This window comes from Crinia signifera, chromosome 6 (genome assembly GCF_055691185.1).
Source record: "Crinia signifera chromosome 6, ASM5569118v1, whole genome shotgun sequence".
In the NCBI taxonomy this organism is placed as follows: domain Eukaryota; kingdom Metazoa; phylum Chordata; class Amphibia; order Anura; family Myobatrachidae; genus Crinia; species Crinia signifera.
Window position 1 is genome coordinate 231,476,087 of NC_139222.1, and position 15,928 is coordinate 231,492,014.

The 15,928-nt window shown below is 40.3% G+C and overlaps 1 protein-coding gene across 5 annotated transcripts in view; it reads right to left on the minus strand.

Annotated features, from left to right (window-relative positions):
* Positions 1-15,928, minus strand: part of PCDH15 (protocadherin related 15) — a 1,154,330-nt gene that overhangs the window by 106,145 nt on the left and 1,032,257 nt on the right. The gene's annotated exons all lie outside the window — the stretch shown is intronic.

Here is a 15,928-nt window from a genome sequence, read left to right on the forward strand (position 1 = left end):
CGTATTGGTAATATAACACTTAAAACTGGTAGGTCTACTGGAAGGTGGCTGCAGTAAGACTGTGAACTGTGAAACTGGGTGGATGAAAAACTAACCCTTAGAACACTGTGCAGATTGGACTTGTTGTTATTGTTTATACTACTTAAATGAATCTATGGTCTATGCCCTGAGACAGACATTGTGATCTCTCAACCATTTTCTTATCCAAAAACAGCTTCTTTGTAATTGAACTAGTGACATCACTGAGACACCAATATAATCTCCTAGTCCAGTGGTTCCCAAACATTTTAAATCACGGCGCCCCTGAGTAGCATAATTCTTTTCACGGTACCCCAAGAGCAAAAGTTTCTCATTGAAAACATCAGAAAAAAATATTAAATGAAGTAAACTGTGTTTATACAGTATGTCATCCTTAGGTTCAATTATATTTTAACAGGCTTCACTTCTGGTTGTACATAATTTGACTATTACATTGGTCATAAATAATATGAATTGGTCCTGGACCATCAAACCAGGGCACCCCAGCAAGTCCTCCAGGGCACAACAGGGTGTCACGGCACACAGTTTGGGAACAACTGTCCTAGTGAATAGGCTTCATTGTCAAGAATATATTGATACAGGCTTAGCGTGCAGGCAAAAAGCTCACTTTATCTTAAGTTTTTTATTTTAGAATAATTTTGTTTTGCTTTAAATTACCAAATGGAGCCGGTGAATAATTAATTTTTATAAAGTAATTTTTAATAAAATAAATTGTTATTTTGAAACCTATACAGTACAGTATGTGATTTTTTTTTTTAATTCATAAAGCTGAAGAACACTTGTTTTATAGTAATGGTCTCAGTGGTGGTTTATGGACCTATTCTATACATAAGATACACATCATTATTTGAAAAGCTTTAGGAGGACAATAATGGGCACTAGGCTAGTCCTGTCCCCGGTGGAATCTAACATCATCAGGATATCAGGGTAGCATACCAGTGGATTAGATGTTACCATTTAATTCAATACAAGTGCCCTGGCACAGGAACAGTTATGCCCCTCAACCTTGCACGCTTAGTGGCAGCAAAGCTAGCCCACCCTTGTCACACCCTTGTTTTTTTGGTCTATTGATCATAGCTCTTATAATAATACAATTGTTATCTCCCTTCCATGGAGGCAGAGTGTAAGGTAAGAGAAAGTGGAGTTACCTGGTAATTAAATAAATGATTGTATAGGTCTACCTCAAGAATCTCACCAATGTTCTTCTGGCATAGAATAGTACACATTTTCTTTAGACACCAAGGGGAAAATTTACTAAGATGGGAGGTCTATGTCAAATGGGATGTTGCTATGAGCAACCAACCAGACACTATATTTTATCTTCTAGAAGGTGCTTAAAAAAAAAGTAGATTCTATTTGGTTGCCTATAGCAACATCCCATGTGAAATAGAACTCCCATCTTAGTAAATTCCCCCCCAAGTGTAATAATTTATGGCTGCTATGCCACGTGATAGGAGAATGGGCAGCAGTTGTAGCAAATATTGGTGCAATAGTGCCTTTGCAAACACCAATATCTGTTTATGGAAGGTGTTACTCCCTTGAATGACCAAATATATGTTGCTCAACATTGTTACACAAAGTATTATATTATATTTAATCTACAAAAATGTTGACCATCATAAAACTAAAAATATAGCCATACATTACAACAAATTGAATTATTATTATTTTATTTATAAGGCGCCACAAGTATTTCGCAGCGCCGTACAAAGGAACAAAACTTGACATAACATAGAATAAATAACAAAAATAGAGTACAAATAAAGAGCGCCACAGTTCAATACACATTACAGCTTAAATATAAGTAGTGAGGACTCAATCAACATACTATAAGAGGCTTGAGGACAATGATGGAGATGAGTATGCGGATGAAGATGGTCACTGAGTGTTTGAGTATAGGAGAGCTGTGAGTGAAATGTGAAGGGAAGAGGGCTTTGACAACAGGAGGGAAGAGGGCCCTGCTCGGAGGAGTTTACAATCTAGTAGGAAGGGGAGACAGACAGATTACAAGAGGTGCAAGCAAGTGGGTGGTGGCTATATAGCAGGATGTAAACAGGCAAGGGGTCGGAGAACCAGCTAGTTTATGCAATGGAAGGGTACGCTTTGATGAATAGGTGAGTTTTCAGTGCCCGTTTGAAGCTTTGCAAGGTCGGGGAGAGTCTAATGGAGTGAGAGAGTGCAGCACGGGCGAAGTCCTGTACTCTAACATGGGAAGCAGTGATCAGGGTGGCTGACCGTTGAGGGCGGGAGGGTGTATGAATGGAGATGAGGTTAGAGATATATGGAGCAATGGAATTAGAGATGGCCATGTATGTGAGTGTGAGGTGTTTGAAGAGGATTCTGTAGGGGAATGGGTGCCAGTGCAGATTTTGTTGAAGGGGAGTGGCAGAATTAGAGCGGCGGGAGAGGAAGATAAGCCTGGCTGCAGGACAGACTGGAGAGGAGCCAGTTTGGATCGAGCGAGGCCGGTGAGGAGAGCATTGCAGTAGTCGAGCCGCGAGATGTGGATGATAAGCTTAGTTGCACTCTGTGAGAGAAAAGGCCTGATGCGAGCAATGTTGCATAACTGGAACTGGCAAGAATGGGCCAGGGCTTGGATGTGGGGTGCAAAGGAGAGGGAGACGTCAAGAGTGACACCCAGGCAGCGGAGTTGGGGAACGGGGGAGATGATGGTGTTGTTAAAAGCGATAGAGATATTAGAAATTTTGTATTCAGTTAAACATAATATGTTGAAATTAATGTTATAGGACATCTTTCCAACAAAAGCAAACTAACGGATTTGGCTTCAGATGACCACCTGTATTTATATTTGTTCAAATGCATCACCTAATTTTAAAATTAAGTGCAATGGGTAACCCTATAGGAAATGTAATGTTAAACAAAAAAGAAGAAATGTCTTACTATCCTTAATGATGTTACTGTACATCTCTGTAGGAAGGGACGCAACAGTTATTTCTTTTTTTTAAATTAGGTATTAATAGAGAAAGCTGGTATCGGTTATGTCTTACTGTAATCCAATATTGTTTATTCACAAAGCTGGTAATTATGTATTTATTATTAACAGTTTCTTATATAGCGCACACATATTCCGCAGCTTTACAGAGAATATTTCAACATTCACATAATTTCCTGCCCCAGTGGAGCTTACAATCTATATTCAATACCACATGTACATGCACACACAGACATTCTAGGGTTAATTTGTTGGGAGCCAATTAGCCTACCAGTATATTTTTGTATTATGGGAGGAAACCGGAGTATTCAGAGGAAACCCACGTACGGGGAGAATATACAAACCCTGCGCAGTTAGAGCTATGGTGGGAATCTAACCCATGACCTCAGTGCTGTGAGGCAGTAATGCTAGCCATTACACCATCTGTAATGCCCCACTACGTACTGGTCATGAAATAGAATGGATCTGGGTTAGCTTGATTTGACTGGATCTTTTTTTCTAATTACTAGACATTTTAGACTTAAATATATAAATACAAGAACTGACTTTTTCATTTATTTATATATGTTCTGTTGAAAAACCCTGATGATCCATGTTCCATACCATAGCAAGTTTCCATTGTGGCCAGCAACCCCTACACTACAATTGACCCTTACAGATTACCTACAATACAGATAATATTTGAAATTTGGGCCAGGTGGCTCACTCTGCTTCCACTGTGCTTGGCACACTTCACCATTCCCAGAGTCCATGTGCATGGGTTTCAAACATAAAAATATCCCCCAAATCTCTTGTCAGCCTTTTCATTTGTCCACCTTTCAATGCCAACCCTGTTCATGTTGACCTTTCGGTGTTGATTTATTGATCTAGACATTGACTGTCAGTCAACTGGATACCATGGAGTTTGGCACTCGGAAGAAGTGAAGAGAAACGTTGTCATGGAATTGCCTCATCCCTGATATTGTATGCTGAAGGCATCATGTCACAAAGGAAGAAAAATGACGCTGAGTCCATTAGGGACTGTGTAGTAAAGTGACGTTGCTGCACTGTGTATGGAGTATGTGACAGACCAAGAGAAGCTACTGCCATGTGGATCCAGTCCAAAAACGGGGTCTGTTGCTGGGGAGGCAAGGGATGCATGTCATTGTTCTAGTGTATATTATTTAGAAGATCAAAGAAACCTTGATGAGCATATAGGGTGCAGCAAACAGGTCAGTGTGGTCTGTACTGCCCTTTGGGAAGCTCTGTCGATATATGTGTGCACTGATGACTTTTGGGGAATTGGTGACAAAATTATTGTGAAAAGAAACCTCTATATAAAAATATAGGGCTTTTACCCAAGGTCAGTGATCAGTTTGCACATTTAATGACCGAATCAGAAAAGAGAAGATCTAAGTGGATAAGACACTTTTCCTTAAGTGGTGCCCAATTCAGTGGCTTTTTTATCATTATTTACATGGGGGTATGGCACCACTGAATGCCAACTTTTCCCTCCTTGCTGTCTATTTGTGGATGTGGTACATCCAAGGTGTTTCATAGGCTGCAGTACCAGGAACACAGTCAGTATTCTGTATTTTTTTTTTTTTTTTTTCAAAAAAAGACTGGAGAAATCAAGTAAGGATGCTTTGAGTACCGAGCCCAGGTGGAGCAAAAGTAAACAGGAGTCAGTGTCAAGGCCAGGCCAAGAATCCATAACTGTGAAAGATGCTATAGTACTCAAAAGACTGTGAGACTTTGCATGCAGACTAGCTTCCTAATGTAGAGAGGTGACAAGAGTGATGTAGTGCATTCTTCTGAAATCAGTAATGCTTAATTTTACCACTAAACATTGTACCCAGCTAAATACCCCAAATTGTCACAATACACGAAGACAGACAGACAGACAGACAGACAGACAGATAGATAGATAGATAGATAGATAGATAGATAGATAGATAGGTAAAATATGAGTATGTATAAAAATAATTTGGTCACCTACTGTAAGTTGTGTTATGTTTATTTGTAAAACAAATGGACACAATGTAATCATGCTACAATTTGAAAATACAATGTACTGTTGTTCCAGAGCAGATGGAGATCATGACAGCTAGCACTGTAGAATTCTTAATATGTATGAACAGTTAGGCATTCATTTGCTAAAGCACAAGAGAACACTAAGCATAACAAAATAAATGTTCCAACAAATGTATGTTTATTGGAAGACATTTGTTAGGACACCAGAGTAAATTAAAATAGGAGATTATTTCCCCTCCTTTTACTGTAGCTATTACACACTACCCCAATGCTAAAATGCACTATATATATATTCAATTTATTTGGGTGAAATAAAAGTTTTATTTTGCAGATGGTAAATGGAAAAATAGCTACGTAAAATATAAACAGATCTTGGGCATACATTTTATAATGATTCAAATAAAAACCGCATTTACAGTATTGTTAAACGCACAGTAATATGTTGTATGAAACTGAGAAATACAAAAGTACAAACATACTTTATTAATAGAAATAATAATATTGCAAGATATTTAGTAAATCTTGAAAATGAATGCATATACTGTATATATAAACACTGTGATAAACACTGTTTATATAGATGTTATTTTAACTGTTAGTCGTATACTGTATGTGCACTAAACATTAGACTACAGTATCATGCATGAGGTGACTGAGGGGTCATACAAATGAGGCAGTGCCATCTGTTGGCAGCAAGTGAAACTACATCTAGCTTCGAGCCGAGCAGGTTCCGTGAAGTGGAGACGGACAGGGTTCCCGTCGCCCCGCCGCCCGGAAACTGAGACGGGCGTGCGCGTGAAACGCACGCGCGTCTCAGTCAGATGGACGCCGGGCTGTTGGCGGATCGTCAGCGGTGACATTCTGGCGATTCGCCAGCAAGAGGGAGCCCGGCTCCATCTGTATATAAAAGTATTAAAGGTGACGACATTTAATACCAGTCTGTAACAGTTTGCTCCTTCCGGTTGATGTAGTGGTAATGGCTCCCCTGATTAAGTATTTTTTGATGAAATGCGTTGGGTCCTTTTCCACCTCGAAATAAGAAACTGGAATGCCATGTCTGATTTGTGTATTTAAAATTTTTATATATTTTTTTTTACATTGAACATATATTGTGTAAGGTTTACACTTTAATGGTGGTGGCTAATTAGCGTACTCTATATCCATCTCCATCTATTCCTTTTCCTTTCCTCCACTAACAGGGAGGAATTATAGAGTGCAGCTCCTTTCACTAGCGCAAATAAGGGTCTTTCTGTTTTTTTTTTCATATATATATATATATATATATATGTTTTAGTTGTATCGGCTGCACTTGCAAATAAAGACAATACCGGGTGTAGTTGCCAACATTTCAAGGCTCCATGGCCTCTTTATGAAGGTGTAAACAGCACGGATATAATGTAGTGCTGAAGTTTTCTATGAGACAGATTTTGGTAACAAAGCTAACACAGAATTTGTATTACTCGATGTACATTGCCTAATTAAATCATTTTATATTCACCACTCATATGGTACCTATTGTTTTTATTGCAGAAGTTCATTTTATACATAATGAAATCAGTGGCGCAATCAGGTATGTTTTCTTAGTAATACCCCTTTCACATCACAAACACGGGTTGGAGCTGGGATCACAATCTCAGGTCTGACCCAGATCTGGAGGTTTCACATCGCACTGCACCTCGACCCGGGTCAGCATGTCACCAACATGACAATAATCCGGGTCTGAGGTGTGAAAGGGATATACCCAACCAATCTTGGGCAAATTGTGTCATCACAATCCCATCTTCTTAATTTATACGATTCAGGGAAAGTAATCACGCTGAATTGAAATTTAAAAAGAAATGAGCTCTATTTTGGGACTACAGACCTGGACAAAGCTTTGGGCTTTCATATTTTGCAGTGCATGAACCCCTATAATCTACATGCACTCTAAATTCCCCTCACACACATGATCATCACAGTTTTCCACCTCCACTTTTTGAATGTTTTTGTGTTATGGTTACTGTTATTGTTATTGGCTACACATAGATAAATTCATTTTGGGGTTAATTCAGGACTGATCACATTGACCTCCTCCTCCTCCTGCATTTGCATTGCTATCGATGGCAAAAAGCTTTTTAATAAACAATTTGTGCTGAATCAAACCCCTATCGAACAGCTTCCAACTTGTTTCAAGATATGCATCTCAAAGTAACTTCAAAAACAAAACTCAGTTGTTTAGAAAAAAAATGAATACTTTGTTTGTGAGACTACATAATGAATTAGTTTATCTGACTATCATGCATTCTATCCTTTTGAATTATTTTCTAAGTTTGTTATGTTGATTTTCACAGCAATTCTATTAGCTTCACTAACAGAAAGCTAAAAACTCTAATTTGAAAATATCACATTATTCTGAATAAAGCCCACACAGATCTCTGATAGTTCAATGATAAATGGCATCTCTTGTTAGTGTTAATTGCATATGTCGCTAAAAGGATGACACAAAAAAAATAAAAATAAAACAATGGCCTCGTCATGTAGAGTATTTCTAACAAATCACTTAATCAGCGTAAAAATTCTCAAAGTAAAACCTGCAGAGATTCCAATAACAGGTACAACACAACCGTAAAATGACATTTAACAGCGACCTTAAAAAGCTTTCTAGATGCATGACATTTATTTGCACAAAACATTTCTCCTTCATTATTAAGTTGCTTGGTCAGACAACAGAGTTAAAACATTATTTCCAATGACATTCAAAATGGCTTCAGGTTTTCTGTGGCATTATACGCATTTCTGCACAAGTCCTTTATCTAAGGATTGCCCTGTGATTATCTCTTCTTTTCTTATAACTTTGGTTCAGTAGCTAAATACGTAGCCAATTAGAATGGAATGGTATTTCCTATGTCCTTGTTTGGTAACAGGAAGGAACTCTGGGCCTGATTCTGGTTCTCTTGCAAAAGCAAACTCTCTCTCTAATGGACAAAACCATGTGCACTGCAGGGGGGGCAGATATAACATGCGCAGAGAGAGTTAGATTTGGGTGGGGTTTTTACTTGAAACTGATATCTATACTGTATTGCAGTGTAAGAATAAATTAGCCACTATTTTCCATGCACAGGAACAAAATAATTCCCACAAATATAACTTTCTCTGCACAAGTTACATCTGCCCCTCTGCAGTGCACTTGGATTTGTCCATGAGAGAGAGAAAATTTGCTTTTGCAAGTGAACCAGAATCATGGCCACTGTGTATTCTAGGATTCTTAAGGTGAGTACACGGGGGAGATATATTGCTCAGCAATATATTGCTGAGCAATATATTGCTCAGTCTCTCCTTTTCATCAGCGACCAGAGATGGTCGCTGATGAAAAGAAACCTCTGCTGGGGGGAGCCACAGAGGTAAACAGCTGGTCACAGGAGCAAGCTCCTGCGACCAGCCATTATAATGGGGCTGAAAACGGGAGCGCGCACCTGGCGATTTATCGCTGGGGCACACTCCCATCACTGGCAATATGGTCGCCAGTGACCATATTTCCAGCGATTTCAGCCCCAATCGTCCCCGTGTGTACACAGCTTCAATGAAATGCAGTGTCTTGGTGATCTTGTTAAGCCTTGACGCTTTACTAATGTGCAAAGTGGGCCAACAACAAAAATATAAATGTAACCGTTCGCTTTTTTTGTGTGCTCGAGCAAGCAAAGTATGACATATTTGATTGTTCTAATTTTTCACTAGCGACCTACCCAGGCTTCGTACAGGAGCAATTTACTTATAATTTGTTTATGGATAAGCTTTTTTTAAACAAAGCATTATAACATTTCTTTGAGAAAAAAATATATTTTTTCATATAAATGTAATGAGACAAAAATTTTTTTTTTTTTTATCAGTAAACAGGGCTTTCATCAGTTTTCTAAAAAATTGGATAATACGACACAATCTCTACATATTATGAAATAATGTCCATTGTTGTGATACATCTTTAATGGTTTAGGCAGTGTAAGCCCAAAAAATGCTCGGACAACCATTTTTTTTGTGGCTTGCTTCACTAAAATTGTCACTGCTTGCCTCCCTTTTGTCATAGATGAATGTGTCATACACCTAAACCTTCCTCTACAAATACACTTTAGAATTTGCAAGCCACATCAAAATCCATCAAGTGGTTACTGAGATTATCCCAAACAGAGAGATGCCTACTGTGGACCTACTGAAGCTTGGAAAGAGCATTTTACAGCTACCATTTTTATGACCAAATGATGTCTTCTTGAGAAGCTGTTCAGACAAAAAGTTATATCAAGAAACATATGCAGTGCAAGTCTCCTCACAGAATCACAAGTGAAAGTAGTTTACGCCACTAGTGCTTTTGCTAGGTGACCTGGAAACCATGAATTGTGAGAACCACTGGAATACGCAACAGCAACTAGTAAAAGAGGCAAAGGAAGATACCGCACTAATTGAATATTAACATAAATGTATGCTCTGCATCTTTACAGGTGATACATACTGTCCCTTTAAGGACTGTTTAGGAATGTAATTTGTGCAAAGTGTGCAGCTGTAAACCTATTTAAAAATTCAGCTCTATACTTTACACAACTGCGTTCTGCAGATGGTCGAGCACCTGACTTACATTGATAAGAGCAAAGTCATCTGTAAGCAATTTCATATTATTGCAAAGTAAACACTTTATTAAACATGTGTGATTTGCAAAATTGGGTAGAAAATGTTAAATAAAAATAACATGAATCACCAGGCATACATTGCCAAAGTCACACATTTGCAATAGTTTTCCACCTTTTAATCATTATATATTATACATATATATCGATAGATAGATAGATAGAACAAGAAGATGGGAAAGAGCTCTTCCTGATGTATTAAAAGAGTAATTTATTGTAAAACAAAGGAGTATACAGACTCCGCGGTATTGCAATTCAATGCTCGTACCTAAAAACAAAACCTTGCGGTAGCCAGCCCACAGAGTTCTAACAATAACCAACAAGGCACAAACAGCTCACTTGGTCCGCGATGGTCTGTCAACCGGGTCTCTGTTGTGGCTAGCGCTGGCTTGCGCTGCAGGGATAGAAAGAGAGACCTATGGTCTCTTTGTCTGATGAAGTCTGATGACAAAACGCGTTGGGAGTGGCCATAGTGAAGCAAGACGCTTTCCCAACTGACCGGGCTGCGGAGAGCCCGCTGGAACCCTGCTCCTTACCAACACTGTGGGACACTGCCGGGAGATGCTGAGAGGTTCCGTGAGTCTGATATAACATCTTAGACGGCAGGGATCTGTGCAGCAGTTGTGCCAGTGGGAGTTGTATACTAAGTCATGTGGTATTTTAGCCCACAACAGATGAACTGTTTTGAACGGGCAATATATTCCTATCTTTTATGAATTTTTCATTTACCTGTTTTTAAAAAATAAAAGCGGTACTACACCATCAGGCGTTTCCTTTTGTTCCAGATTTGCCAGAAATCCAGCCCTTGGGATCGGGCTTCTACATTGGGGAGCTGTTGTCCTACAAAAGATCTATATGGACTAGTGTATGATATCTGAGTGTGTGAGGCAAATTCAGACTAACCCCTCAAAGGGTTAATTCACTGCAGGTGTCAGCGCACCATTCCTAACAAACTGTCTATATATAGATAGATAGATAGATAGATAGATAGATAGATAGATAGATAGATAGAACATTATCCTGAAGATGAATAAATCATATTCGAAACGTTGACCACCTTGCTTCTGCATCGTGACGTTTATTATACTTGCTGAGTGCTGTGAGAGGACTACTATATACGTGTTCCTGACTGGGTTCATGCAAGTAGGCACCAGCTTCTTTGTTATGTCGTGAGTGCTACTTCACACAGAACATGTATATATAAAATATTTCTCTTTCTTTAGTTGAGTTTGTGCTAATAATAACATCTAAAAATATCGATAGCTGGTAAGGGTGAACTTGAAAAGAACAATGGCAAGGTTAAAAGGAATATAATAATCAATGCTGCTAACAGGCAGAATTCTACCATGTCTAAATATGATTTTAATTCTAATTCTAATAATTTGGACAAAGCAGCCAGTGTAATTATTGACTGAGCAATACACGATCAAGGTTAGTAATGAAAAGCAGAGAGAAGGTCATTACGGACAATATCACTTGGAGAACATGTACTGAGAGTGATGCTATACAGCAATGTTATGAAAATTCCAGAAGACACACACACACACTCATCCACTTTCTTCTCCCATGAAGTTGGCAGCAGGGGCACCGATTTCCATTTTTTTTTAGGTGGGTGCTCCCAACCCCCGCCAGCCCCCCCCCCTCCAAAAAAAAAAAGTCTCAGTTTGTCCAGGATCCCGCATAGCCACAAAACTTTCCCGGCTATGTGGGATGCTGATGATAGGATAGGAATTATATGAACTGTAAACAATTATTTGGATTGGCGAAGTTATAAAGTTTATTTTGTAGGCATTCTGCTATTGCATGAAAAACAAAGATATAGATGGGGATGGATGAAAAGATTGTCAATGAATAGGTTGGCAATACATCACAGGGTGACACCATATGTTGACATGGGTAAACAGGGTAAAAAGGTCAATATGGTCAACAGGATTTTGTTTTTTGGTGTCATTTTGTATATTTAACCACATCCAAGCCAAATGGTGAAAACATACCCTTTCAGACTCACTTCACTCGCCACACTACTGTGCTCAGTACTGATGTTTCTATTCCCAACTGCAATCTATGTGGATGGTAAATTATGAAAAGGTTGTAAATAAAAAACAATAAACCATGCGTCAACCATTGGCATGTCAACTTTTTGAACTGTTGACCTTTTGTATCTGTCAATCTTTAGAACTGCCGACCTTTCTTCTGTCAATATTTTATAAACATCGACCTAGAGTACAGCATGTTGACCATAAGGTGTCAAACTATTAACTGTTTGACTGTCTATCATCCAGAACCTGATAAAGATTAGAAGAACTGCAGCACAACCCAAAATTCAAATATGGGAGCCACAACAACTGCCAGTGGGTCCTGGCCAGCATTGATTGGAAGAGTTAGGGAGGGAAGTTAGTGTGGCTCCCCTATTTGAATTTTGAAATGTGCTGCAGCCCCCATCTGTAGCTGGCATTGGTGCTGGTACTCTATTAGGCCCTATTGCTATATACAGCACGGATGTTGACACTGAAAAATATTTCACTATAGAGATTGTGCATGTTGAGGGTGAGCTTTCCTACATCTCAATATTGGGCTACCCAAGTAAGAACAGACCCAGTTAATCATTACCCACCCATCCTAATCTCAGTATCCCTGAAGCCCAATTTACTTCCATCTCTGTATCTGGACCTTATTATATAATATAGATAGACAAACCACTTAAGTTAACAACTTGGAAATAGTTATGAATGCAGATTTCTGAAAGGCCTATGTCCTGATCAGCTTTTCCGGACATCTGGAGGTCTGGCCGAGCAGCTAAACCTCTTGGTGTTCTGCTCAGCTTGCAATCTTAGACAATGATTATCCCTAGCATGCCACTACATGTGCCTAATCGCAATAATAAAAAACTCACCACCAACATAGCAGTATGTGTGGCCTTCCTGGCATTCCAACATTGCTTAAATCAAGTTTTAGATTTCTCATTATCTTATTTGGGGTACCCATGGAGCTGTCATTAAACCAATTGACAAAATTTGATGTTCATTAATATTATTTATGATGGTCATATATTCTAGAAATAGGGGGTAGACAAATCGTCACTCATATGCCAGCAACAGGAACTGTAACTGTGCTATTATAATGCTTAATAATGGACTCTATACATTTTACATACGGTAACACTTTGGGATTTAATTCTGACCAGGCGTATGCCTGTGTGCACTTTGTATGTCCCCGACAATGGACTTACGATTTGTAAATATGAACTGCTAGGATAGTCCGTTTACTGTACGTGGCTAGAGAAAGAATTTTTCCTAATTCCAATTTTTGACCATCGATGATTACTCCTGCAGCGGACACATGTGACGGGATGTGTCTTTGGTACACATCCCCTTGCATGGTTGCGAGGGGAAACGGCAGGGGGGTGGTGGATTTTCAGCAGGGCGGGTTCTCTGGCACTCGGTAAGCTGTGATGTTCACAGTTTACCGATTCAACCAGAATCATCCCCTATATCTCTCACAATGGCCCTTATTCTGGTTGGTGCGGTAATATCCGTGTGCGTTCGTGCCGCCGATGTTTTGTGTCTGCGCATGTGTAGAGGCGTCTCTGCGCATGTGCGAGCGGGGCGTACGGCCAAATCCCGCATGAAATGTGAACACTCCGAACAGGGGGTGGAGAGGGGCGTGAAGGGCTATTTGGGCTCATTACCATATGCATACGCCCCGCGTTTCATGGGCGTTCCCATGCAAACGCTTGGCGTACGTATGGTAATGCGGCCGTGACGCACGTGTAGGGGGCGGACATATGACATCGCCGGATGTCAGCTGCCCGCCCAGATCCCTGCTTTTGCACGGAGAAATGTCCGTGTGGTCTGAGGTTGCGGGAGCTGGTGGACCACTCGGTCCTGCATTCGATGTTCTGTGACCATCGAATGATGGGGGAGGTTCCTTGAGATGGAGGAGGCGTATTCCATGAGAAATACACGTGCGGTCCGTTCGGCCAGCTTCTTACCGCGTACGGACGGAGTTGGCGATCTGTATGGAAGGCGGGGTTTCGCACGCACGGTCCTGGCCGCATATTCGGATCCGGCCGCACCGATCAGAATAAGGGTCAATGTTATCTCTCTTCAATCTTTCATACAACACCCCTTACGGCTCTATTTATTATAATCTTCAGCCAATGAGTGGGGGGGCACTATCTTCTTTTTTGTAATATGATGGGCCCCCCTTTATACCATTTCTGCATGTCATTTTTCCACAAGGGTGAGAACTCTACGGCGAGTGGGAGAGTAGGATCTAAACACAAAAAAAAACACATACGCTTTGTTAATTACATACAGTATCTTTTCATACTTACTTTTAAAATATGTATCGATGCCCAAACCTTGGCATGAAAATATTTAATTCTCCTGTGAATAAAGCAAACCATGCCCCAAAACCCCAGTGCTAATCTCAGCTCTTATCCAATATAGGAGAAAGGGTAGATGCACCCGGAACCTTGACATAGTGGAAACCAGTTCAAGGAACTGAGCAGATGGTTGGTACATTTATGAGGAGAGTCCACTACCACACTGAGCATACCATACTAGTATTCCCCCTAGGAATTTTTTGGGGCAGGGTGCCGCTGCACGGGGGCAGCGCAATGGGGGCGGACCGGGCCTGCCGACGTCATCATTGTAGGTGGTCCTGGGCCGCCGACGTCACTAAAGGAGGCGTGCCCGGGCTTCCTCCGTCATACAAGGGGGCGGACCTGGCCCCACCGAAATCCGTGGCCTGCCGGGGAAGCCTACCGCCGCTGTGATTGCGGTGCCTGGAGCTTCCCCGGGCACAACATTAAGTCAGGCAGCAGGCTCTTTTAGCGGGGCGCTGCTGGAGGGGCAGGGCACATTTTGCCCTTTAGAAATCGGGCAGGGCGCAGCGCCCCGCTAAAACAGCATAGCGGGAACACTACGTACCAACCAAGTACTGCACGGTTTGTACTCCTGACCCTCATGGGCAGTAGGGTAAAGGCTTATACACATGTGGCGATGTGTATGAGCCGTGTGTGCTGAGCATGGTTCATACACATCACATAGGACCTTATTCTAGTTCACTCTTTCTGACAAAATCCTTCTTAGATGGACAAAACCAGGTGCACTGCAGGTGGGACAGATGTAACTTGTGCAGAGATAATTAGATTTGGGTGGAGTTTTACCTCAAAGTGAGATCTATATTGCAGTGTAAAAATAATGCAGCCAGTATTTACCCTGCACAGAAACAAAATAACTCACCCAAATCTAATTACCTCTGCACATTTTACATCTTCCCCCCTGCAGTGCACATGGTTTTGTGCATCTAAGAAGGATTTTGTCAGAAACAGTGAACTAGAATAAGGCCCATAGTCTAAGCATGCTCATACACATCACATAGTCTTGTCAGATCGCTCAGCAAACGAGGATTGCTAGATCACCCAATCACACATAGCGATGTGTGTATGGGCAATCTGTGGTAACCAGGGTTCTCTTATTAGAACACTGACAATTTGACTAGACATGTAGTCAAGATCTAGTCAGGCGATGGTGACACACAGGACCATGCATCACCATCACTCGGGGCATACACACGGTGCATTCCGTGATTCATTTCTAAGTGTTCTAGTCAGATCGCTTACAAAATGGGCTAAAATAGCCCTGTGTGTATGGCACTTAAGAGGAATTAAGCTGATATAAATGGATGTTGGAAGATGAGGCTGCATGATTCCATGTTGTCTCTCTCTGTATTTTTTTATTTCCTATCACCAGAATACAGGCTTGTTAAATTGAAATCTGTTTCCAGTCATCTCTTATAAGCATTAAGTACCTGACCCATTAAAGTAACAGGTGACTCACAAGACCCTTAGGGGTCAGCTTGTCACAAAAATATTGTTTTAAATCATCAAAGGTCATGTAATGGCACGGAGGCCTAAAACACAATGTGATAATCCGATAACATTTCATGGGAAAATATAAAGTTCTCTCCTGTTTATTTTTGATCGATGTAAATTGTTTCCAAAGAATTTGAATTTATTTTTATTTTCGAGCTACGGTATAATATTTTGCAGCACGATGAGATTTTCCATAATTAGGTAGATTTTTATCATCTGAAAATCCTTACTGCAGTCAATTGTAGTTTTCATGTGCAAACATTATTTCCACGGCTTTGATCATAACTGGAAGCCCCTTGGTATTTTATTATATTTAACAATTTATTTAAGCATCCAGAGTTATGCTTTATGCTGTTATTTGATGTCATGTTATTCATATAAGTAAAGTAT